This window comes from Somniosus microcephalus, chromosome 34 (genome assembly GCF_052327205.1).
Source record: "Somniosus microcephalus isolate GS21.2 chromosome 34, FLI_Smic_1.0, whole genome shotgun sequence".
NCBI lineage: Eukaryota > Metazoa > Chordata > Chondrichthyes > Squaliformes > Somniosidae > Somniosus > Somniosus microcephalus.
The window spans coordinates 24553296-24578669 of NC_141020.1; the positions used below are offsets into that span (position 1 = coordinate 24553296).

At 48.5% G+C, this 25374-nt stretch overlaps 1 protein-coding gene across 1 annotated transcript in view; it reads left to right on the forward strand.

Moving 5' to 3' along the window:
- Positions 1-25374, forward strand: part of LOC147096888 (synaptosomal-associated protein 25-like) — a 381047-nt gene that overhangs the window by 70939 nt on the left and 284734 nt on the right. The gene's annotated exons all lie outside the window — the stretch shown is intronic.

Here is a 25374-nt window from a genome sequence, read left to right on the forward strand (position 1 = left end):
ATGCACAATCCATTAACCCCAACTCGTCCATGCCAGTGTTTATACTCCCCATGAGCCTCCTCCCACCCTTTTTCATAAGAACATAAGAATTAGGAGCAGGAGTTGGCCATTCTGCCCCTCGAGCCTGCTCCGCCATTCAATAAGATCATGGCTGAACTTTTACTTGAACTCCACCTTCCCGCACTATCCCCATATCCAAAGATTCACCACCCTTTGAGTGAAGAAATTTCTCCTCATCTCAGTCCTAAATGGTCGACCCCTTATTCTGAGACTGTGACCCCTGGTTCTAGACTCTCCAGCTAGGGGAAACACCCTCCCTACATCTACCCTGTCAAACCCCTTAGGAATTTTTTAGTCCTTACCCCATCAGCACACCCTACTATTCCTTTCTCCCTCATGAGTTTATCGAGCTTCCCCTTAAATGCATCTTTGCTGTTCACCTCAACCACTCCCTGTGGTAGCGAGTTCCACATTCCCACCACTCTCTGGGTAAAGGAGTTTCTCCTGAATTCCCGATTGGATTTATTAGTGACTTTCGTATTTATTTTTTATATTTTTATATTTTTATTGCAACGGGAGAGGTCACTAAGCTCAATAAGTCTCTCCTCTTTGTATAGATCACCCCTTGTCACAACCCTCCAATAATAAATAATAACTAATCAATCCAATAAGGAATTCAGGAGAAACTTCTTTACCCAGAGAGTGGTGAGAATGTGGAACTCGCTACCACAGGAAGTAGTTGAAGCGAATAGCAAAGATGCATTTAAGGGGAAGCTTGATAAACACATGAGGGAGCAAAGAATAGAAGGATATGCTGATAGGGTGAGATGATGTGGGGTGGGAGGAGGCTCGTGTGGACTAGTTGGGCCGAATAGCCTGTTTCTGTGCTGTACATTCTATGTAAAGTAATTTATTCCGTATCTCTTTAACCAATTTTACTGCCCATTTGGCCTTTTATTAGTAACTTGTTACACCACTGATGAGGGTAGTGCAGTGGATGTTGTATATATGGACTTTCAAAAGGCATTTGATAAAGTGCCACAAAATAGACTTGTTAGCAAAACTGAAGTCCATGGGATTAAAGGGGCAGTGGCAGCGTGGATACAAAATTGTCTAAGGGACAGAAAGCAGAGAGTTGTGGCGAATGGTTGTTTTTCAAACTGGAGGGAGGTATACCGTGCTGTCCCCCAGGGGTCGGTATTAGGACCACTGCTCTTTTTGATAAATATTAATGACCTGCACTTGGGCATACAGGATATACTTTCAAAGTTTGCAGATGTCACAAAGCTTGGCAATGTAGTGAAGAGTGAGGAGGATAGTAACAGACTTCAGGAGGACACAGACAGACTGGTGAAATGGGCAGGCACATGGCGGATGAAACTTAACGCAGAGAACTGTGAAGTGATGCATCTCGGAAGGAAAATGAGGCGAAGCAATATAAATTAAATGGTATAATTTTAAAGGGGGGTGCAGGAACAGAGAGACCTGGGGGGGGGGGGTGTATGTACACAAATCTTTGAAGGTGGAAGGACACATTGAGAAGCCTGTTAAAAAAGCACACGGGATCCTTGGCTTTATAACTGGAGGAGTAGAGTGCAAAAGCAAGGCCGTTATGATGAACTTTTATAAAACACTTGTTCGGCCTCAGCTGGAGTATTGTGTCCAATTCTGGGCACCGCACTTTAGGAAGGATGTCAAGGCCTTAGAGAGGGTGCAGAGGAGATTGACTAGAATGGTACCAGGGATGAGGGACTTCAGTTATGCTGAGAGACTGGAGAAGCTGGGGCTGTTCTCCTTAGAGCAGAGAAGGTTAAGGAGAGATTTAATAGAGGTGTTTAAAATTGTGAGGCTTTTGATAGAGTAGATAGGGAGAAACTGGCAGGAAGGTCGGTAACCAGAGGCCACAGATTTAAGACATGAATGAGAAGAAAGTATTTTACGCAGTGAGTTGTTACGGTCTGGAATGCACTGCCTGAAAGGGTGGTGGAGGCAGATTCAATAATAACTTTCAACAGGAAATTAGATAAATGCTTGCAGGGCTCTGGGCAAAGAGAAGTGGAGTGGGACTAATTGGAGAGCTCTTTCAAAGAGCCGGCACAGGCACAATGGGCCGAATGGCCTCCTTCTGTGCTGTGTGATTCTATGTTAATGAACAATTTGTCTGGAATATTCTTTAATCACATAAGGCCATGGGTTTCTTTACTACTTTCTAACAGGAAAAAAGAAAGACTTGCATTTCTATAGCGCCTTTCACGACCTCAGGATGTCCCAAAGCGCTCTACAGCTAATGAAGTACTTTTTGGAGTGTGGTCACTGTTGTAATGTGGGAAACGTGGCAGCCAATTTGCGCACAGCAAGCTCCCACAAACATGACCAGATAATCTGCTTTTTAGTGATGTTGATTGAGGGATAAATATTGGCCAGGACACCGGGGAGAACTCCCCTGCTCTTCTTCGAAATAGTGGCTGTGGGATCTTTTACATCCACCCGAGAGGGCAGACGGGGCCTCAATTTAACGTCTCATCCGAAAGACGGCACCTCTGACTGCTGAGTCACAGCTGACAATCCTAAATTGTAAGATGGAGTAGACGCTATCCTTTCAAGGCCACACGGCTGGCTCAGCAGGTGAATAACTGAAGCTAAGCAGAGTTTTATTGTCACAGTGAAATGACAGAGCAAAATGAGAGAGAAAGCAACAATTGAGGTCTAAAGTGCCGGTGGTGAGCCTGTGGGACGTTTCAGAATTGTAAACTGTAACAAGACACAAAATACACAGTCGCTACAATCCGTTGACAGGGTGACGGTTGTTACTAACAGCATTCTTCCAGATCAATGATCTCATTAAAATGGCGTCACAGTGCAGAGGTGGCTTATGGGTGAGCTGCCATGGCATTGAATCGATAAAGCCTTTTGCAAAAAAAATCAAAAACAATGACGCTAAGTGAAGGTGGAAATCTGAAATGAAAAGCAGAGAATGCCGAGAAAGGATCTTCACCCCAAACAACAACCCATCACCTCTCGTTCTTCAGATACTGATAGACTCGCTGTGCATTTCCAGAATTGTCTGTTTCTATTTCAGGCTGGAATATTCTGGAAATAATAACACTTATCCTTATGTAGCAGGCCAGATAGCAGGGAGAGATAGATCTTGTGGAGCATAAACACCGGCAAGGACTGGTTGGGCCGAATGGCCTGTTTCTGTGCCGTATATCCGATGTAATCTTGGGTGAGACACAACATCAGAATTGGAGACTTCCTTCACAAGACAGACCAAAAAGAGGGCGGGTGGGGTGCGGGGGAGCAGCTGGGAAAGGCCATGAGGACCCATACAGGATGGCACTCTCTTCCTTGGGGCGGATCCCAGCTCATTACGTATGCATGGCGGGTTCCTGACGGAGATGCCGAACCCCAAAGATTACAGATCAAAGGCCTTAGCTAAAATTGTTGATCTTCAGTGCCTGTGACTGACTGGAGACTTGCATTTCTATAGCGCCTTTCACAGCCTCAGGATGTCCCAAAGCACTTTACAGCCAATGAAGTACTTTTTTTGAAGTGTCGTCACTGTTGTAAGTAGGGAACACTGCAGCCAACTTGTGCACAGCAAGCTCCCAGCAACGTGATAATGACCAGATAATCTGTTTTAATGCTGCTGGCTGGGGGATAAATATTGGCCAGGACACCAGGGAGAACGGCCCTGCTCTTCTTCGAAATAGTGTCATGGGATCTTTTACATCCACCTATCTCTTCTGGGCCTCATCCTTATGAGGAATGTTTACTCCATGGAACCAATAGCCTCAATCCGCTTTTTCAGAGGGAGTTACTAACACACACAGCAGACATTCATGCGTTACCAGCAGACATTAGTGAGTTACCAGTAGACATTAGTGAGTTACCAGCAGACATTAGTGAGTTCCTAGCAGACATTAGCAAGTTATCAGCAGACATTAGCAAGTTACCAGCAGACATTAGTGAGTTACCAGCAGATATTAGCAAGTTACCAGCAGACATTAGTGAGTTACCAGTAAACATTAGCAAGTTACCAGCAGACATTAGCAAGTTATCAGCAGACATTAGTGAGTTACCAGCAGATATTAGCGAGTTACCAGCAGACATTAGTGAGTTACCAGTACAACAACAATGGAGGCAACTGGGATTGTTTCCTCCTCCTTCTCAGAGTACTTCCATTGTTTAAAAATGCTGGTTGTATCTTATGTGGGATGGGGCCATAGGATCTTAGAATGGTACAGCACATAAAGAGGCCATTCGGCCCATTGAGCCTGTGTTGGCTCTTGGGAGAAGCTATCCAATTAGTCTGTTCTTTTCCCCACAGCCTTGAAATGGTTTTTTTTCAAGTATAAATCTAATTCCTTTTTGAAAGTTATTATTGAATCTGCTTCCACCGCCCTTTCAGAGAGTGTGTTCCAGATCACAGCAACTCGCTGCGTAAAACAATTCTCCTCATCTCCCGCCTGGTCCTTTTGCCAATTATCTTAAATCCATGTAGAATCTGTTCAGGATTTTGTATTGGATAAACAGCAGCTCATTATTAGGCAAGGAGCATCTGATAGCCACATTGATGAGCTGTCATGCTGTAGATGTGTTGAGACTATGACTGAAATCCAGCCCATGGTTGGGTCTGCCCTCAGAACTCACTCGGAAGATGCCGCAGTCGGATTAATGTGGCAATGCTACAGATAACTAAAGAGCATTCAAAGGGGTTGTAAGCATAAGAACATAAGAACATAAGAAATAGGAGCAGGAGTAGGCCAATCGGCCCCTCGAGCCTGCTCCGCCATTCAATAAGATCATGGCTGATCTGATCCTAACCGCCAATCCACTATCACAGAACCATCTCCTGAATCTAACAGAATTAGACACACGAAATAGGAGCAGGATCAGGCTACGCGGCCCCTGGGCCCGCTCCGCTACCCACAGGGCCATGACCGATCCGAACCTAGACTCATGCCCAAATTCCTGCCCACTCCCCGTAACCCTTAATTCCCTTTACTTCTAGGAAACTGTCTATTTCTGTTTTAAATTTGCTGCAGTTACTGAGCCTGCCCTGTTCACACACACACACACACACTTCACTGTTCACCACATTATAAACCACGTGAGACAGGCAGCGACTCGCTAGAAGTCACTGTTCAGTTGGGTAGCACGCTCGCCTCTGAGTCTGAAGGTTGTGGGTTTGAGCACAAAACCTAGGCTGAGACTCTAGTGCAGTGCTGAGGGAGCGCTGCACTGCCGGCGGTGCCGTCTTTCAGATGAGACGTTAAACCGAGGCCCCGTTTGCCCTCTCAGGTGGATGTAAAAGATCCCACATCACTAGTTCAAAGAAGAGCAGGGGCGTTATCCCTGGTGTCCTGGGCCAATATTTATCCCTCAATCAACATCACTAAAACAGATTATCTGGTCATTTATCACATTGCTGTTTGTGGGAGCTTGCTGTGCGCAAATTGGCTGCCGTGTTTCCCACATTACAACAGTGACTCCACTTCAAAAAGTACTTCATTGGCTGTAAAGCACTTTGGGACGTCCTGAGGTTGTGAAAGTCTTTTAAATCCACGACACGACTCCCTTGATATTTGTTTCTAACCTTTCGCTTGCCAGAGACCTTTGCTTCCTGTTATCGTTGTGAGTACAGTGATTTGTGTCACGGAAGGATTATTATATTGTGGTACCTGTTAGACTTGTACTTCACACACAAGGTCATGCCGGCAACATTTTTACAAAAGGACTGACCTTACTGTGAATCGAAGTAGACTCTCAGTTGATTATCAAGTATCACAACATTCGTGGTTTTCAAAGGTTTCTGTGTGAGGGAGCCCCTGGAAATATTAAGCACTGCTCTCCACCACCCACCCCTCCCGCCCCCCCCCGATCCTAACGTCTAAAAGACACATACACGGAGGAAAGGAGTGTTGTCATGGCAGAAACCATTTTTTACTGCAACAACACAACAACCGGGCTTGGATATCAACAAATCTGTTAAATCCGTGAATGTTGATGTATGCTGTCCTTCAATAAATCGACAGAGACTGCAGAGGAACAATCAACAGGTGTTTACTGGATGAAGGTTACTCTAAAACTAAAGTACAGATCCCTACTCAGGGTTGATATGCAGGTGTGGTCATTCTTATGCTCATTAATAAATAGACATTCTTATTATGAACACAGCTAGCTTTTGCTAGTTACTTTATTCAGCACATGTGGACTAGGTACAGTATCTGTAGAGGCTTCCATCTTGACTGCTGCCTTGTGGGTAGCCTAGTGCCTCATGGGTAATGTGGTCTTAATATATATACAGCTGGGTAGTGTAGTCTTATACACACAGCTCTACACAGCTCTACGGCTCCACCTAGTGTCCACTATAGAATGACATGTTATTGATCATTACATCCCCCTTTCTTTGAGGTTTAACAAAATCAATATCAATCAACTTTCAAGAAAACAATAAAGATAATATCAGTAACACTTTTGTTAGTGCTCTATAAACATAAACATTTTCAAAACAGTCAACACATTTTCAAAGCTTTACATTGTACTCAAAGATTAAGTCTATCAGCCTCTTTTACTTCACGTGTGGATCTTCTCAACACGGGTAAGTCTGATGTGTCTTCATGAGATTGTTCTGGCGGTGAATGACAAGATACAGTTGCGGCATTGTCATCAATCTGGTCTTGAATAGTCTCTTGTGTTTTTAGGAGGGAACGGTGGTTCCTCCTGAGAATCTGTCCTTCCTCAGTTCTAACAGTGTATGACCTTGGTCCTACTTCCTCAAGAACTGTAGCTTTCCTGTTCCATTCATCTGGACCCTCAATCCTGACAACATCATCCCTTGTCAATGGTTTTAGAGTTTTGGATGACTTGTCATAGTATGATTTCTGTTTCAGCTTTAACAGTTGAAGTCTCTGTCTCAGTTCCTCACTTTGCTGTTCTTTTGCACAGCAAGGTAGCGTGGTGCACAACTTGCGACCCATTAGTAGTTCAGCAGGTGAAGAACCACAGTCTAAAGGTGAGGCTCGGTAGCTCAGCAGGGCGAGATAAGGATCAGACTTGCTTTCTGTCACTTTCTTCAGTAGCTGCTTGAGAACTTGAACACCTTTCTCTGCCTTACCATTTGACTGAGCATACAGAGGACTGGATGTGATGTGCTGAAAGTCATAATGTGCTGCAAACTGGTGCCACTCCTTACAGTTGAAGCACGGACCATTGTCGCTAACAGCAATCCTGGGAATTCCATGTCTGGCGAAGATGGATTTCACATGCATTATGACACTGCTTGCTGTGGTGCTTGAGAGCAGCGCCATCTCAGGATAGTTAGAATAGTAGTCAATCACTATTAGATAGTCTTTACCATTTAAATGAAAAAGGTCCATACCAACCTTTTGCCATGCTGCTGTTGGTATGTCAGCTACTATCATTGGTTCCTTTGCTTGTTTGTTTTGGTGTTTCTGACATGTCTCACATTTGCCTATCATGTTCTCAATGTCCTTATTTATGCCAGGCCAATAAACAGTGTCTCTTGCTCTCCTTTTGCATTTTTCAATTCTGAGGTGTCCCTCATGAATCCTTTTGAGCATGTCTTGACGTAGAGCCTGTGGAATGACTATTCTGTTCTGTTTTAGTAATAGTCCACTTGCGACACTCAATTCTGACCTTATGTGAAAATATTTTGGACAGGAACCTTTTGGCCAACCATGATGAATGTTCTCTATTACTGTTTGTAATACTGTATCTTTTACTGTTTCTTCTGCTATTTGCTTTGATTTTGTGTCTGACACGGGCAGCGCAGCAGTGACCATACTCACATGAACATCCACGTCTTCTTCAGTAGAGCTCACATGACTCATTGTGGGTGCTCGGGATAGTGCATCTGCTAACACTATGTATTTGCCTGGTGTGTAGATCAGTTCAAAGTCATATCTTTGCAGCTTCATCATGAGTCGTTGAATCCTTGGAGACATCTCAATCAGGCTTTTTTTTATGATGGCAACCAGAGGGCTGTGGTCTGTCTCAACTGTGAAGGTGGGAAGTCCATATATGTAGTCATGAAACTTTTCTAGTCCAACTACCAAGCCTAGACATTCCTTTTCAATCTGGGCGTATCGACACTCAGTATCAGTCATAGACCTGGGGGCATAGGCAACAGGCTTCCAATCTTCACCCTCTGCTTGTAGCAAGACCGCACCTAGGCCATCTTTTGATGCATCCGTTGACACTTTGATTCTTTTTGTTGGGTCAAAGAAGGTGAGTACAGGTGTGGTTGTCAGCACTGTTTTGAGGTTTATCCACTCTTGTTCATGTCTTTCTGTCCATGCGAACTCATTTGTTTTATGTAGCAGGTCTCGCAGACAGGCTGTCTTGGCTGACAAGTTAGGAATGAACTTTCCAATGAAGTTTATCATCCCCATGATGCGTAGCACTCCTTTTTTGTCAGTGGGTCGGGGCATTTTGAGTATGGCGTTTACTTTTTCCATATCTGGCTCTATTCCTTTACCAGATAGATTATCTCCTAGTAAAGTGACTTCCTGGACGCCAAACTGACACTTGGCTTTGTTGAGCTTCAGTCCATTCCGGCGTATGCTCTGTAGCACTTTAGTCAGTCTCTCATTGTGTTCTTTCAGTGTGGAGCCCCAGATGATGATGTCATCAACATAGACCCGAACTCCTTCCAGACCTTCAATTATGTGTTCCATCACTCTATGAAAGATTTCAGATGCAGATATTATCCCAAAAGGCATTCTGAGGAAACAATACCTGCCAAATGGTGTGTTGAAGGTACAGTATTTGGTGCTCTCTTCATCCAGTTTTAGTTGCCAAAATCCTTGTGAGGCATCGAGCTTTGTAAAGTATCTGGCACCTGACATTTCACTGGTGATTTCTTCTCGCTTGGGAATCTGGTAGTGTTCACGTTTTATGTTTGCATTTAAGTCCTTTGGACCCATGCATATTCTTAGATCATTGTTCTTTTTCTTTACATATAACTTGGAGTTAGCCCAGTCTGTTGGCTCTTCGACTTTCCTGATGACTCCTAGTGTGGTCATTCTGTCCAGTTCATTCTTGAGCCGGTCACGCAGGGGTGCTGGAACTCTTCGTGGAGCATGTACCACTGGCTGAGCATCCTGCTTTAGCTGGATCTTGTAAGTGAATGGTAGAACTCCAAATCCTTTGAACACATCCTGGAAATTATTCACTACAGAATCCACCGAGTCATCTGGTCTGCTTATGGCACAGTTTATACGGTAGACTCTTTTGACCAGTTCTAAGTCCTCACAAGCTTTGTCACCCAGTAGTGAATCAAGCCTTTCAGCCACAACAGAAAACATGAGATGATGCACTTTGTCTTTGACTGTCACTTTAAGTCTGCATACACCTAAGCTATCTATTTTCTGTCCATTATAATCCTTCAGCAGTACTGACTTTTTCTGTATTTTGGGCTTTTCTTTCATATTGTTAATGTCACTCATACTGATTAAGTTTGCTTTTGCCCCAGTGTCTAGTTTCAAGGTAACTAATGCTCCATTTACCTGCAGTGGGATCATCCATTTGTCCTCTTTTACTGCATTAACTTTATGTTCAGCATTGTCCATTTCTGAGGGCTGCACATTTTCTGTATCCTTTTTGATATTGTCACATGACACCATTCCTACACAAAATGTCTCACTTAAATCAGTGTCCTCAATTACATTAACTCGTTGACCTTTCTTAGTTTGTACTTTTGAAAAGCATTGTTTGGCAAAGTGATTCTTTCCATTACACTTTGTGCACATTTTTCCAAACGTTGGGCATTGTCTTAACTGATGTTTGTAACCACAGTGTTTACAATTAAAAATTTCATCCTCCGATTGCTTTTCATTTCTGTTCTGCCCATGTTTCTTCCCCTTATAGGACACAGCACCGACAGCAGCATTATCACTCATTACAATCGCATCATTATTGATTTCACTGAAAGTCTTCGCGAGCTAGCTCGCTGGCTTGGCATATTTTCACCGCATTTTCCAAATTTAGTTCGGTTTCTCTCAACAGACGTTCCCTGACTTTTTTTATCATGAATACCAAACACAATCTGGTCACGAATCATGGATGCTTTGAGCTCAGAGAAATTACATGTCTGTGCTTTCAGTTTCAGATCAGTTATAAAGCTATCAAAAGTCTCATTTTGCTGCTGTGTCCGACAACAGAAGATGTATCTTTCATAGGTCTCATTCTTTTTGGGAGAGCAATGTGCATCAAATTTTTTTAGCACATCTTCTAATTTTTCTCTGTTCTCCTCTGGATTAAATACAAATGTATTAATTACCTCTATCACCTGTGGGCCTGCAACCATAAGCAGCAACGCTATCTTCCTTGCGTCTGGCTTCGTACCGAATCCGATGGCTGCAATGTAGAGTTCGAATTGTTGTTTAAGAGTCTGCCAATTGTAGTCGATGTTTCCTGTGAGTTTCAAATGCTCTGGTGGCTTCAAATTCTCCATTTCGCTTTTCACAATTTTCAGCAGATCTTCACCATCCTGGTACCATCTTATGTTCATTAATAAATAGACATTCTTATTATGAACACAGCTAGCTTTTGCTAGTTACTTTATTCAGCACATGTGGACTAGGTACAGTATCTGTAGAGGCTTCCGTCTTGACTGCTGCCTTGTGGGTAGCCTAGTGCCTCATGGGTAATGTGGTCTTAATATATATACAGCTGGGTAGTGTAGTCTTATACATACAGCTATATACAGCTCTACACAGCTCTACGGCTCCACCTAGTGTCCACTATAGAATGACATGTTATTGATCATTACAGTAACTGCCGGTACGACAGTATACAGGAGCTGTAAAAAGTAGTTCTCCCCTTAAAGGTACATACACTACAATTCCTCTCCTTTTAGATTAACAGTACCATAACATTCATTTAACAATTAACACTTTTAACATGCAACATTAACAGCAAATAGTCCATTTATAAATTCAGTCGTTGGGGCGGCTTCCTGATCCTTTCTGGATAGCGCCTTTCCTGAGTGTCTTGCTCTTGGTGCGGAGGCGATTCTGGCCCCCTGTCGTCGGTTGGTTCATCAGCTTCTGATGCTACTGTTTCTGGGGTAGATGCTACCTGTATGTCGGGTTCATCACCAGGTACGCGAGACCTGGGGTTGACTCGCTCCTGTGACTCTAGGATCTGGTCGACATGGCGTCTCACAATGTTCTCCCCAACATCCACTGTGTACATTAATGGCCCCTGCCGTGTGCATATCGTTCCTGGTTGCCATTTCTCTGTTCGGTAGTCGCGGGCCAAGACTGGTTGCCCTACATTGAAGCTCCTTGTCGGCTTCTCATTGATGTGCTGGAATTGCTTATTCTCAACATCTCTTCGTACATTTGGTCTGAGCAAATCCAGACAAGATCTCAACCTTCGGTTAAAGAACATCATGGCCGGGGTCTGGTTGGTGACTGCATGTGTTGCATTTCTGTAGGCTAACAGGAAATTGTCCACCTTATGCTGCAGTGGAATGTCGTCATCGCACATGGCCCTTACTGCTTTTTAAAAGGTTTGTACGAACCTCTCAGCCAATCCATTTGTGGCTGGATGATACGGGGCGGATGTGTAATGCCTTACCCCATTCCTTTTCATAAATCTTCGAAACTCCTCGGACACAAACTGTGGTCCGTTATCAGAGCAAATCTGCTCTGGCAAGCTGTTCCTGGCAAATATGGTCCGTAGGACTGCAATAGTTTTCTCCGTGGTGGTGGAGGACATTTTGATCACCTCAGGCCATTTCGAGTGCGCATCCACGGCTATTAAAAACATTGAGTCCATGAATGGACCAGCAAAATCAATATGCACCCATTGCCATGGAGATGAGGGCCACTCCCATGGGTGCAGAGGGGCATGTGGTGCTGCATTTTGGACCTTCTGGCATCCTGAGCAGCTCTTTGTCAGGTCCTCGATTTGCTGATCGATCCCCGGCCACCACACATAAGCCCTAGCAAGGCTTTTCATTTTCACCCCTCCCAGATGGCCTTCGTGAAGCTCATTGAGCACTCTCTCCCTTAACTTGGGTGGAACTACCAGTCGGGATCCACACATCAAGGTCCCCTGGCAAACTGACAGCTGTTCTCTTCTGGATGAGAATGCTGGCAACAGTGACTCGCCGTGTGCTGGCCATCCCTTCACCGTCAAATCATATACCCGAGACAGTGTTGGGTCATTTCGGGTCTCCTTCTCTATACTAGCGTTAAGTTACTGGCAAGCATTCAATTATAGTCGAATGAAATATTTCGACAGGATCCACTGCTGGTGCTTCCTCCGCAGTAGGCAATGGCAGGCGTGATAGCCCATCAGCGTTTCCATGCTGTTTCATGCCCTTATACTCGATATCACATTGGTGCGCCCCTAGAAAAAGGGACCATCTTTGTAGCCATTGCGCAGTCATCACCGGAACGCCCTTCTTTGGATTAAAGATGGAGACAAGTGGTTAGTGGTCAGTCAGCAAGGTGAACTTCTGCCCGTGCAGATAGTGGTTGAACTTTTTCACTCCCCACACTAGGCTGAGGGCCTCCCTGTCAATCTGGGCGTAGTTATGCTCGGCTGAGGTTAGTGACCGAGACGCAACGGCTACTGGCCTCTCCGAGCCGTCCGGGAATTTGTGCGACAGCACCGCTCCAATGCCAGAGGGTGATGCATCACACGCCAACCGAATTGGTAGTGCTGGGTTGAAATGAGCCAACACCTCTTTTGATGTGATCAATTCTTTGCACTTCTGGAAAGCTCGTTCACATTCGTCATTCCACTTCCATGGTACCCCCGTTTGCAGTAGGGTGTTCAGTGGGTGTAGTACTGTAGATAAATTCAGCAAGAACTTATGGTAGTAGTTCACCAGCCCGAGGAACGACCTCAGTTGTGACACATTTTCCAGTGCTGGAGCCTTGACTACTGCCTCAATCTTTTCAGGGGACTTATGTAACCCCTCTTCATCAATAACGTGGCCACAATACGAGATCTGCTTCTGGGAAAACGCGCATTTGTGGCGATTAGCTCGAAGCCCATAATCCTTCAATCTAGTGAGCACCTGCTCCAGGTTGGCGAGGTGATCACTGTCATTTTTGCCCGTGACCAGGATGTCATCCAAATAACACTGGGTCCCTGGAATCCCTTGTAGGACTTGTTCCATTGCCCTTTGTCAAATAGCCAGAGCTGATGCTACCCCGAACACCAACCGGTTGTATTGGTAGAGACCTTTATGAGTGTTGATCGTGAAGTGCTGTTTTGAGGCTTCTTCTACCTCCATTTGCAGGTACGCCTGGGCCAGATCAATCTTAGTGAAGCGTTTCCCTCCAGATAGCGAGGCGAAAATATCTTCAGTCCGCGGAAGCGGATATTGTACAGTGTGAAGGACTGGGTTCACTGTCACCTTAAAGTCCCCACAGATGTGAACCTTCTTTGGTTCCCCAGGCGTATTACTCAACGACCTCTTCATTACAGGAACGATGGGTGTAGCCCACTCGCTCCAGTCCACCTTGGATAGTACTCCTGAACGTTCCAAACCTTCCAGCTCTGCTTCGACGGCTGGGCGGATCGCATAAGGTACCGGTCTGGCCTTAAAAAACTTTGGGATTGCATTTTCCTCTATTTTGATCGTCGCTGTTATGCCTTTTAGTGTTCTGAGTCCCTCCTGGAACACTTCTTGTGCGTCAGTTAGCATTTTTGACAGTCGTCCAGGTGCGACGTCGTCATCCTTTTTGGCATCTACAGTCAGTGCTTGTATGGAATACCAATCTAGCTGTGTCTTCTGGATCCATTCACGCCCTAGTAGTGGTGGTCCTCCATCTGGCAATACATATAGGTCAATTTTTGGTGTTTCCTTGCCGTTGTATATCACGTTCACCCTTATTTTTCCTTTGGGGTAGACTTTTTGCCCCGTGTACGTCTTCAAGACAATCTCTGTATCTCTCAAGGGTATATGTGAGAATAGCCGCTTGTAGTCCCTTCGGTTTATGACTGTTAGGGCTGATCCTGTGTCCAATTCCATTTTCACTTGGACTCTGTCTATCTTGAGCGTGACCCAGATAGTTTGGTGATCCTCCATTTTGATCACATTATGTAGTTTCAGACAACCCAACTCCTTGCTTCCGGAGTCTGTATCACTTTTCTGTTCGTCTGAACTACTCTCCGTCACCTTATGTACCTTTTTGTACTTCTCTTGTGGAGATTTCTTGCTGCTGGTTTTCTTTCCCGACCTGCAGACACTTGCTATGTGTCCTACTTTTCCACACTGTCTGCACACTTGGTCCTTGAACCAACAATCCTTATGGTCATGTGTTGTTCTGCCGCAGCGATAACACTTCACTGCTCCATATGACATTTCATTTGTGCCATATTCTTGCGGTCTCCGTTGTATCTCTGCAGCGCCCCGTGCGGCTGCTTCGTGTGATACTGCCATGCTGAAAGCCTTGTCCAGCATAAGATCCTTTTCTGATAGAAGCCGTTTCTGGGTTCCTTCACTTTGAAGCCCACACACAAACTTGTCCCTTAAAGTATCTGCTAGTCCTGTTCCAAACTGGCAGTGTTCCGATAGCTTGTGCAGTTCCGTTAAATACTCAGCATTACTTTCGTCTTTATGCTGGTTCCTTTTGTGAAACTTAAATCTTTCTGCTATCAGCAGCGGTGTGGGGTTTAAGTGGTCCTGTAGGACTGCCACTATGCTTTCAAAATCCTTTTCCACTGGCTTCTCTGTGGTTACTAGGTTTCGCAGTAAGCCGTACGTTTTTGCACCCATGGAATTCAACAATACCAGTGCTTTCCTGGCATCTGGCACTTCATTCGCCTTGCAGTACACTTCTATGCGTTCTATATATGTTGCCCAATCTTCGACTTCATTGTCGAACGCTGTGACACTGCCACTCTTCGGCATCCCTGGGTGTGGTTAGACGGGCTCAAAATGGCGTCTCCCGCGCTTTCTTTCTTCCCCCGCGGACGCTGCTCAGCCCTTGAAACCCCGGCCGCGCTCTGCGTGTTTTCCCCTCTCTCGTTGACGCCGCTCGGTCTTCAACCCCGGCTGCGCCCTGTGCACTTTACCCTCTCTCTTACCCCATCGACGCTGCTCGGCCTTTTTCTGTGCCGTCGGTCGGCTCCAGCCGCCGCCGTCCGGGAAGGGTCTGCGCCGTACCTGCTGCCAGCCCGCTGCGCTGGATCGTTGCGACTGGGGAACCAAGCCCAGCTCTCCACAGCCTCCTCTGCGATGTTCAAGTCCTCTCCGGATGGTTGACGCCTGCACTGGTGGAATCGGCCTTCTTCTACAGAGTTGCAGGTAGGTTTGAATCGACTCATCGCCAATGTTAAATCCGTGAATGTTGATGTATGGTGTCCTTCAATAAATCGACAGAGACTGCAGAGGAACAATCAACAGGTGTTTACTGGATGAAGGTTACTCTAAAACTAAAGTACAGATCCTTACTCAGGGTTGATATACAGGTGTGGTCACTGCCGGTACTACAGTATACAGGAGCTGTAAAAAGTAGTTCTCCCCTTAAAGGTACATACACTACAAAATCCATATAAAATATCGGCCTAGAAATCGGAGCATGACGCACATGTTTTACAGGCAGAAAAACTGGTCCTATATGGTGGGCGGCGTGCACACACTGTTTTTTGCCGTGGTTCTGCCCCCGGCCTCACTGGCTGCGTGCTCCTGTCCCCACCCTCCAGGGAGTCGTGTAGTGGATTTGGGTGGGAACCAATTTCTAATCCATTTACTCTTATTCCAGATTTTCTTAAAATTCAATTTTTTCGCACAAAGTTCTCTCTTTGAAAGAATGAACTTGGATTTCTACAGCGCCTTTCACAACCTTAGGACGTCCCAAAGCGCATTACAGCCAATGAAGTACTTTTTGAAATGTAGGAAAGGCGGCAACCAAGTGGCGCACAGCAAGCTCCCACAAACAGCAATGTGACAGTGATCTGATCATCTGTTTTAGTGATGCTGCTGGAGGGATTGGCCAGGACACCGGGGATAGCTCCCCTGCTCTTCTTTGAAATACTGCCATGGGATCTTGTACGTCCACCTGAGAGAGCAGACAGGGCCATATCTGAATGTCGGCACCTCCGACAGTGCAGCACTCCCTCAGTACTGCCCCTCCGACAGTGCGGCACTCCCTCAGTACTGCCCCTCCGACAGTGCGGAGCTCCCTCAGTACTGCCCCTCCGACAGTGCAGCACTCCCTCAGTACTGCCCCTCCGACAGTGCGGCACTCCCTCAGTACTGCCCCTCCGACAGTGCAGCACACCCTCAGTACTGACCCTCCGACAGTGCAGCGCTCCCTCAGTACTGCCCCTCCGACAGTGCGGCACTCCCTCAGTACTGCCCCTCCGACAGTGCAGCACTCCCTCAGTACTGCCCCTCCAACAGTGCGGCACTCCCTCAGTACTGCCCCTCCGACAGTGCGGTGCTCCCTCAGTACTGACCCTCCGACAGTGCAGCACTCCCTCAGTACTGCCCCTCCAACAGTGCGGCGCTCCCTCAGTACTGCCCCTCTGACAGTGCAGCACTCCCTCAGTACTGCCCCTCTGACAGTGCGGCACTCCTTCAGTACTGCCCCTCCGACAGTGCAGCACACCCTCAGTACTGACCCTCCGACAGTGCAGCGCTCCCTCAGTACTGCTCCTCCAACAGTGCGGCGCTCCCTCAGTACTGCCCCTCCGACAGTGCAGCGCTCCCTCAGTACTGCCCCTCCAACAGTGCGGCGCTCCCTCAGTACTGCCCCTCCGACAGTGCGGCACTCCCTCAGTACTGACCCTCCGACAGTGCAGCATTCCCTCGGTACTGCCGCTCCGACAGTGCGGCACTCCCTCAGTACTGACCCTCTGACAGTGCGGCGCTCCCTCAGTACTGCCCCTCCGACAGTGCGATGCTCCCTCAGTACTGCCCCTCCGACAGTGCAATGCTCCCTCAGTACTGCCCCTCCGACAGTGCGGCACTCCCTCAGGACTGCCCCTCCGACAGTGCGGCACTCCCTCAGTACTGCCCCTCCGACAGTGCAGCACACCCTCAGTACTGACCCTCCGACAGTGCGGCACTCCCTCAGTACTGCCCCTCCGACAGTGCAGCACACCCTCAGTACTGACCCTCCGACAGTGCGGCACTCCCTCAGTACTGCCCCTCCGACAGTGCAGCACTCCCTCAGTACTGCACTGGGAGTGTTGGCCTGGATTATGTGCTTTAGACTCTGAAGTGGGACTTGAACCCATGACCTGCTGACTCAGGCGAGAGTGCTGCCCACTGAGACACAGCTGACTATTTACATTGCTTACTGCCAACATTTCGATAATTCAAGTAGTTTTAGTGCCAAAAATGATCTTGAATTATGAGGAAGCAGATTGCGGAATACACGAACCTTGAGGTAATTTTTGTCTGCACCATTAGGGTGGTCAATCACTGAGCAGAACTGATGCCCGTTATAGAAATCAATGGAAATGTACTCCAGGGATTTCTATAACATGCGGGCAATCTGCACTCAGAGAGCAAGTTGAACATCCGCCCTACAGTGTAGAATGCCCAACTCCAGACAAACTCACAGATCCGCCCCCCCCCCCCCACCCTCAGACTCCCAGGGTCCCTGGACCCCAGGTTGAAACCTATGCACTAGGAACATAGGAACAGGAGGAGGCCATTCAGCCCCTCGAGCCTGTTCCACCATTCAATTAGATCAAGACTGATCTGTATCTTAACTCCATTTACCCCCCTTTGCTCCATAGTCCTTAATACTTTTGCCGAACTAAACTCTACCGATCTCAGATTTACAATTTTCACCACCAGTCTAGACTTTTCAAGAGCAATTTTGCCTTATTGTTGGTTATTCAGATGAATGAGGAAGGGAATTATTTCCTCCCCGTGCACTGGTCTGTGAAACCACCTGCTTTATACCATGCAGCTTAGTGACACCAAGCAAGCCTGGAGCTGCTATTGACGTCATCAGCCCTCATTGTTTAAAATTACCATTAAAATTGGACAGCAAAATAAAATAACCTGATAACCACAATTCTTCATAACACTTTGCCTTTCCCACAATAGGTTGGAATTGCCTTATTAACTTCCTCCCATTTACTGTGACTGCAGCAAGAGACTCTTCTTGCTCACAGCCCTGCTGTCTTTGAGCTGGGTAACAAGCTACACTATAAACAGCAGTGGCTGGCTTCGCATTGATCCCAGTGCTCATTAAGTCAGGGTTCAGCACAGCCTGAGGATAATGTCAGCGATTGGCGCATTGTATATATTACATTGCACTTCACAGCTCCCTCTCCTCCCTTCTTGAAACTGTACCGAATGGACTCCTTTGCGCAGAGCTAGTTAAAGCGATGCGCCATAGAGGGTCACACAACAGATTCTGTAAAAATCCTTATTAAATTGATTGCTCACTGCATGCCTACCGCATTACCCAGCTCCGTTTATTTACAGGGTACAGCGCTCTTCAATTATTTAATGATGATCATTAAGACAATTTTTTGATGGTACATTTTGTTCTTTACCCTGAATTACAGGCATTCTGCCCAGTTTTTTTTAAATTCATTTGTGGGATGTGGCCGTCGCTGGCGAGGCCAGCATTTATTGCCCATCCCTAATTGCCCTTGAGAAGGTGGTGGTGAGCCGCCTTCTTGAACCGCTGCAGTCCGTGTGGTGATGGTGCTCCCACAGTGCTGTTAGGTAGGGAGTTCCAGGATTTTGACCCAGCGACGATGAAGGATCGGCGATATATTTTCAAGTCAGGATGGTGTGTAACTTGGAGGGGAACTTGGAAGTGGTGATGTTCCCATGCGCCTGCTGCCCTTGTCCTTCTAGGTGGAAGAGGTCGCGGGTTTGGGAGGTGCTGAAGAAGAAGCCTTGGCGAGTTGCTGCAGTGCATCTTGTAGATGGTGCACACTGCAGCCACGGTGCGCCGGTGGTGGAGGGAGTGAATGTTTAAGGTGGTGGATGGGGTGCCAATCAAGCGAGCTGCTTTGTCCTGGATAGTGTCAAGCTTCTTGAGTGTTGTTGGGGCTGCACTCATCCAGGCAAGTGGAGAGTATTTCCATCACATTCTTTACTTGTGCCTCATAGATGGTGGAAAGGCTTTGGGGAGTCAGGAGGTGAGACACTCGCTGCAGAATACCCAGCCTCTGACCTGCTCTTGTTGCCACAGTATATATGTGGCTGGTCCAGTTAAGTTTCTGGTCAATGGTGACCCCCCCCAGGATGTTGCTGGTGGGAGATTCGGTGATGGTAATGCCGTTGAATGTCAAGGGGCGGTGGTTAGACGGTCGCTTGTTGGAGATAGTCATTGCCTGGCACTTCTGTGGTGCGAATATTACCTGCCACTTATCAGCCCAAGCTTGAACGTCATCCAGGTCTTGTTGCATGCGGGCATGGACTGCTTCATTATCTGAGGAGTTGTGAATGGCGCTGAACATTGTGCAGTCATCAGCGAACATCCCTATTTCTGACCTTATGTTGGAGGGAAGGTCATTGATGAAGCAGCTGAAGGTGGTTGGGCCTAGGACACTGCCCTGAGGAACTCCTGCAGCGATGTCCTGGGGGTTGAGATGATTGACCTTCAACCACTACAACCATCTTCCTTTGTGCTAGGTATGACTCCAGCCAGTAGAGAGTTTTCCCCCTGATTCCCATTGACTTCAGTTTTACTAGGGCTCCTTGATGCCACACTCGGTCAAATACTGTCTTGATGTCAAGAGCAGTCACTCTCACCTCACCTCTGGAATTCAGCTCCATTGTCCATGTTTGGACCAAGGCTGTAATGAGGTCGGAAGGCGAGTGGTCTTGGCAGAACCCAAACTGGGCATCAGTGAGCAGGTTATTGGTGAGTAAGTGCCGCTTGATAGCACTGTCGATGACACCTTCCATCATGTTGCTGATGATTGAGAGTAGACTGATGGGGTGGTAATTGGCCGGATTGGATTTGTCCTGCCTTTTGTGTACAGGACATACTTGGGCAGTTTTCCACATTGTCGGGTAGATGCCAGTGTTGTAACTGTACAGGAACAGCTTGGCTAGAGGCGCGGCTAGTTCTGGAGCACAAGTCTTCAGCACGATAGCCGGGATGTTGTCGGGGCCATAGCCTTTGCTGTATCCAGTGCGCTCAGCCGTTTCTTGATATCACGTGGAGTGAATCGAATTGGCTGAAGCCTGGCTTCTGTGATGGTGGGGACCTCAGGAGGAGGCCAATATGGATCATCCACTCGGCACTTCTGGCTGAATATTTTTGCAAACGCTTCAGCCTTGTCTTTTGCACTCACGTGCTGGGCTCCACCATCATTGAGGATGGGGATATTCATGGAGCCTCCTCCTCCCATTAGTTGTTTAATGGTCCACCACTATTCACGACTGGATGTGGCAGGACTGCAGAGCTTTGATCTGATCCGTTGATTGTGGGATCACTTGGCCCTGCCTGTAACATGCTGCTTCTGCTTTTTAGCATGTACGTAGTCCTGTGCTGCAGCTTCCCCAGGTTGGCATCGCATTTTTAGGTACGCCTGGTGCTGCTCCTCGCATGCTCTTCTACACTCCTCATTGAACCAGGGTTGGTCCCCTGGCTTGATGGTAATGGGAGAGTGAGGGATATGCCGAGCCATGAGGCAACAGATTGTGGTGGAATAGAATTCTGCTGCTGCTGATGGCTCACAGTGCCTCATGGATGCCTAGTTTTGAGCTGCTAGATCTGTTCTCAATCTAGTGCCACACAACATGATGGAGGGTGTCCTCAGTGTGAAGACAGGACAGTTATCTGATTCCAGTTTTCCGTTGTAAGGTTTATTAACGCGCAGCCAGGTTAACAACCGGGTTTGGCCGTTCACCCCTGCGCTCGCCCTGACCCATATTGGCTCCCGGTTGAACAGCGCCTCGATTTTAAAATTCCCATCCATGTTTCCAAATCCTTCCATGGACTGACCCCTCCCTATCTCTGTAACCTCGACCAGCCCCAAAACCCTCCGAAAATTCTGGCCTCTTGCGCATCCCCGATTTCCATCGCTCCGCCATTGGGCGGCCGTGCCTTCAGCGGCCTCGGCCCCGAGCTCTGGAATTCCCTCCCTAAACCTCTCCGCCTCTCTCTCCTCCTTTAAGATGCTCCTTAAAAGCGACTTCTTTGATCCAGCTTTTGGTCGCCCGTCCTAACATCTCCTCATGTGACTCAGTGTTAAACTTTGTCTGATAATCGCTCCTGTGAAGTGCCGTGGGAAGTTTTACTACATTAAAGGCGCTACATAAATGCACATTGTTGTTGTCGTGACCTTTGTTTTTGGCAGAGGAATGCAAAAAAAACTTGCAAGGGATATTAAAGCTAACAGAAACATCTTTTAATAAATATATTCAGCAAGAGTGAGTGGCAAGGGGGAAGGTGGAACCATTAAAGACAGATGTAGGTGAGACTATAATGGACAATAGGAAATGGCAGACTTGTTAATCGAGTACCCTTCTTCACGATGCCGGAAGAGGTCAAACTTCCAGTGGTGCGAGGGAATCTAAAAATGAGTTAATGGGAATGAGGACCCCCCCCCCTTCCTTCCTTCCTGCGGGTGTCCCACTCGACTGCTCAAAGGAGCATGTTAATGTCGGGATGGGGGGGCGGTGACTGGTCTTATTTTAACTGACCCACTGCCCATATTCCGCCAGATGAAATCGGGCCGTGAAGTTTAAATCGAAGTTCCTATCAATGTATCACTAGTTGCTGTTACTGACAGAGTTCTGATTTATGATGTATCCACTAATGATGCAGCCCTTCCCGATCTTCCACACTCACAACATTGAAACGAATCAATCACAAGTAGAGCAGATTGCCAAGGCTCAACATGCAGGGCTTTAGTTTGCATTGCCTTGGTTTAAGTGTTAGACAGCCCATCTGCTGCCAACTTTCTCCTAACATTTAAAACTAAATGGCCACGGCGTGGGAGCTCTTTGTTGCTGGGCAGACAGCCATGTGTCTGCAGTGAGGTGCAGGCAGCAGTATAACTTAGGTCTGGCAAATGCACCTCACGGTCTAAAGACACTGGCCTCGGGAGGTTCTCTGAGCTGGCTATTCCTCTGTTTCCCATTCCCTCTCGTGATTTAACAGGCACAAATAAATTATACAAGGCCAATTTTCAGAAAGGAATCACAGACGTTGATCGCAAGGACTGTTGTGGGAATAAGGCTTTATCTTCCGGTATCTGAAAAAATATAGCCTCCCGATCAATACAAAGAAGATTAAACTTACCACCAGGGAATTGCCCTCCTGATCCTGCCTGTGTTGAAATGAAGACTCGTTTGCAGCGTCTCAAAGCTCTTCCCTCCCCAAACCTCAAATCTGTGCAACTCCATAAGCTCATTAATCTTTACTTCATTCGACAACCATTGCAAAGCCAAAGCCAAAGTCATGACTTTGCGATTGATCCTGCACATTGCACTCTACCCAGTGAACTCCTAAACCAGAGTAGTCTGGACCAGGCCATGACCTGTAAACCATATGAAGACCCAGAGCCCCGGCAGTCTGGACCATTTAATCTGGCTGGCCTGTCTCCATTGAACGCTGGGAATCATTTCTTTTGATAATCCCCGGTTAACTATTTTGTCTAAAGTCCTCTCGTGTGAGGCCGCTTTTGTTTCCCCCTCCTAGAACATAAGAACATAAGAATTAGGAGCAGGAATCGGCCACACGGCCCCTCGAGCCTGCTCCGCCACACGGCCCCTCGAGCCTGCTCCACCACACGGCCCCCTCGAGCCTGCTCCGCCACACGGCCCCTCGAGCCTGCTCCGCCATTCAATAAGATCATGGCTGATCTTCAACCTCAACTCCACTTTCACGCCCGATCCCCATATCCTTTGATTCCCCGAGAGTCCAAACATCTATCGATCTCAGCCTTGGATATACTCAACGACTGAGCATCCACAGCCCTCTGGGGGAGAGAATTCCAAAGATTCACAACCCTCTGAGTGAAGAAATTCCTCCTCATCTCAGTCCTAAATGGCCGACCCCTTATCCTGAGACTATAACTCATATTTCTAGACTTCCCAGCCAGGGGAAACAGCCTCTCAGCATCAGGAATGGGGGGGAGTGGGGGGAGGTGGTGGGGGATGGGTAGAGGGGGGGTGGGGGTGTGGGAGGGGGTGGGGGGAGAGGATGTGGGGGGAGGGGGTGTGGGAGGAAGGGGGAGGGTGTGGGGGGAAGGGTGGGGTGGGGGGAGAAGGGGGGGTGGGGGGGGAGAGGGTGTGGGGGGGAGAAGGGGAGGGGGGTGGGGGAGGGGTGGGAGAGGGTGTGGAGGGGGAGGAGGGGTGTGGGAGGGGGGCAAGGGTGGGGTGTGTGGGAGGGGGGAAGGGTGGGGGTGGGGGGGAGCGGGTGTGGGGGGGAGAGGGAGCGGGGAGGGGGAGAGGGGGTGTGGGAGGGGTGGAGGGGTGTGGGGGGAGGGGGGGGAGGGTGTGGGGGTGGGGGCGAGAAAGTTGTGGGGGGGAGGGGGGAGGGGTGTGTTGGGTTGTGGAGGAGGGGGTGGGGGGGATGTGGGGGGGAGGGGTGGGCGAAGAACCCGGCAAGATCGGGGATGGGGGAGTTCCTGCCGATCTTAATGGCTGGGCCTCATTTGAATAAACCTCAGCAGAGCCCCGCCCGACAACCCGGACAGATTGAGTAGCTGGCCAGCGGGCGGGAGTAGGAGACCTGCGGGAACAGACCCCGGCAGTCAGTGGGGGGCTGGGGTAATGGGGGTTAGGGTTTGGGGGGGTTTGGGATTTGTGGGGGTAATGTGGGGGGGGGAGGCAGTGTAATGTGCAAACACCTCCTGTGTAAAGTCCGAATTCCCAGGCCCAATATGTGCGTTTGCTCAGCTCCTTGGGGTCGATTTTGACATTTGCGATGACTGGCCTCCCCCAATCCCGGGTATCGGACCCGGCCTCCGTTACATCGCAGTGCTGAGCAAGTGTCCCAATGCAGCCTCTCGGGTTAAGGCTGGCCATTGTCACTTGGAGACAATGGAAAAGAAATTCGAGCAGAACACAGAGCAGGCTGCTGATTCGCTAATTTGCCCTATTGCCCAAGACACATTTATCTATATATATAAACGAATCGATCTGTCTGTCTATCTGTCTGTCCTTCTGTCTGTCCTTCTGTCTGTCCTCGGGTGTGCGTCTGTCCGGCTATGCGCTCGAAAGTTACAGAGCGTACCTACGCGTGCGTTACGTCGAAAGAAAGCTCACCGTTCCAAAACGATGGTAAGCGTATTTACGTTTCGGCCGGACAAAAATTGCGCCTGCGGTATCCGAAAAACCTTCAACATTCCGCTCATTAGCATCTCATTATCCGCTCATTAGCAACAGAGTGACCTCGAGGTCGACCAATCGTTACGCCGGGTTGTTGGCGCGTGCGGGCCGGGCCCTCCTAACGGTCGAGTGACGGGACGATTGACCAATCCTACGCTTTGGTGACCTGACGGTCGACCAATCGGTGCGTGTGTGGGCGGGCCTTATCGTTCTGAACCGAGGTGAGTAGCCGCCATCTTGCTTCCATTCTTTTTCCTGCTTTCTGCGTCTTTCTTTTCAAATATACATTTCCAGCAAAATAAAATTGCTTTTATTAAATTGTTTAAAAAAAAACTTCATTCATTTGTAAATATTTTCTCTAACCTGAAGATTCTTTTTCCTACCTTTCCCTGTTTTTGCTGGGCCTCAAAGCCTGGGCCTTTCTTGCCCAGCCAGGCCCGAGCTAGGTAATTGTCCCACGGCTTCTGCAAAGCTCCTCACCGCCCCCCCCCCCGGGGCAACGGTGTCAGCCACGAGGGTCACGAGGGTCAGGTGTGCTGCGCGCAGCAGGAGCAGCTGAGACGCGGCGTCTCTCTCTGTTCCCCGCTCGGCTTGGGCGCCCCCCCCCCCCCCGGTGTCACGTTACCCGGGGGCAACGGCGTCAGCCACGAGGGCCACGAGGGTCAGGGTGCACGCGCAGCAGGAGCAGCTGAGACGCGGCGTCTCTCTCTGTTCCCTGCTCGGCTCGGGCAGGGGGGGCGGGGGCTCTTGGGGAGTGCGGATCTTGGGCGGGGCTTGGAGAGCGGGAAGGGTTACCCCGGCAACCGGGCCCGCCGGCCGTCTCTCACAGCCGCAATCGGCGGACTTGAAGCCAGCTCGGGAGATCGGGCCTCCGGAGCTCGGTGCTTGGTTGGGGGGGGGGCGGGGGCGGGAGATCGGGGGGTGGCGAGCCTCGGGGGGGGGGGGGGCGAGCCTCGGGAGATTGGGGGGGGCGGGGGCTCTGGAGATCCGGGGGGGGCGGGGCTCGGGAGATCGGGGGGGCGGGGCTCGGGAGATTGGGGGGGCGGGGGCTCGGGAGGGGAGATCGGGGCTCAGGGGGGCTCAGGGACTCTCCCCCCTCCCCCCTCCCT